The following is a 1,232-nucleotide window of genomic DNA, read 5'->3' on the forward strand; positions in this document are numbered from 1 at the left end:
TTTATACAGCAAAGAGAATTTATTACAAAGATGAACTCTTTAAGTAATATAATTGAATGGCAGAATAACGAAAAGTAAACAACATAAAAAGAATAAAATTATGATATAACTCAATAAAATTGTCAATGTACTTTGATGATATTAATGATTTTATTGATATAGAAATTGTTGTTCTTGTATTTCAATGAAATATAAACAATTATATTTTTAATTCATAACTTTAGAATCATTATTTAAGAAGGTTATTTCATAATATTGAATCATATCACATTATAATAAAAAATGAAATATTTGAAGTTTGAAGAATAAATAAAGAAATAATATTATCCAAATTTATTTAATAAACCTATTTAAAAGAAAAGGAAGAATGAAAAATAATAAAGTATTATATATAAAGTACTATAGAAATATTGGGTTAAAATATAAATAAAAGTTAATTCATGTGATAATGATTTTTTTAAATACTGTAGTTTATTAAAATCAATTCATATATCAACTACAATTAGTGAAATGTGAAATGAATGTTTTATTGATATTAAACATTAAATGAGTTTAATTTCAACTAATATAATTTATAGAATTTGAGAGGGTTATTTTTATTGATTTAGTTTTGAAGATGATTTAGTATGAAATGAGGGAATAGCAGAAAATATATTTGTAGGATGAAGTATTTGAAACAAAAAATTAAATAGAACCAGATTGAAAATTGTATTTTAATTGAAAATATTTTAATATTAGTTTATCTTTATTGCTTTAATGATTGTGATTATTATGTATTATAACATTTTTTAATGATTAGTAGAAGTGATTCATTAAATTATAATCACATCTAATGTATTTTTTGAAATAATCAATACTTGTTGTATTTATTGTTGCTATTCAATAATATTTACTCTCAATTTATATCAAAGCAACTAATTGATAGTATTATTGTAATAATAGATATTAGCTGTCAATGTTTTGAAGATATTTATTTTACTCGTATATGAATTAATAATTTTTTAACAAATAATTGAAGTGATCAAATAAAACAATAGAAATGATGTAAACAATAGACATTTTGGTTCAATTGAACATATTCTCAAACTGAAAATGAATGAGTTTATTTTATTGATTAGAAATATTTGTTCAGTCATAATGTTGTTGAAAGACAGAATAAAAGTAGATTTTTATAACAACTGTGTTAATGATAAATATATTCATTGTCATTGAATAAACTGGTTTAGTTCAAA

Source organism: Entamoeba nuttalli (assembly GCF_000257125.1).
Source record: "Entamoeba nuttalli P19 unplaced genomic scaffold asmbl_9843, whole genome shotgun sequence".
Taxonomy (NCBI): Eukaryota; Evosea; order Mastigamoebida; family Endamoebidae; genus Entamoeba; species Entamoeba nuttalli.